Source organism: Corapipo altera, unplaced genomic scaffold (genome assembly GCF_003945725.1).
Source record: "Corapipo altera isolate COAL_440 unplaced genomic scaffold, ASM394572v1 126, whole genome shotgun sequence".
Lineage (NCBI taxonomy): Eukaryota > Metazoa > Chordata > Aves > Passeriformes > Pipridae > Corapipo > Corapipo altera.
In genome coordinates this window covers 2,869,735-2,870,110 of record NW_020884937.1, presented here as the reverse complement: position 1 = coordinate 2,870,110, position 376 = coordinate 2,869,735, and positions in this window count along the sequence as shown.

The window sequence follows — 376 nt, the reverse complement described above, 5'->3', positions numbered from 1 at the left end:
AATAATATAGAAATATATGGAACCATAAATATATAAATAATATTTATATATTATATAGAAAAATAAAAATAATATATAAAATATAAAAATAATGTATAAAATATAAAAATAATATATAAAATGTAATATAATATATAAAATATAAAAATAATGTATAAAATATAAAAATAATATATAAAATATAAAATATTATATAAAATATAAAATAGGAAATATAAAAATTTATATATTATATAGAAAAATAAAAATAATATATAAAATATAATATAATATATAAAATATAAAAATAATGTATAAAATATAAAAATAATATATAAAATATAAAATATTATATAAAATATAAAATAGGAAATATAAAAATTTATATATTATATAG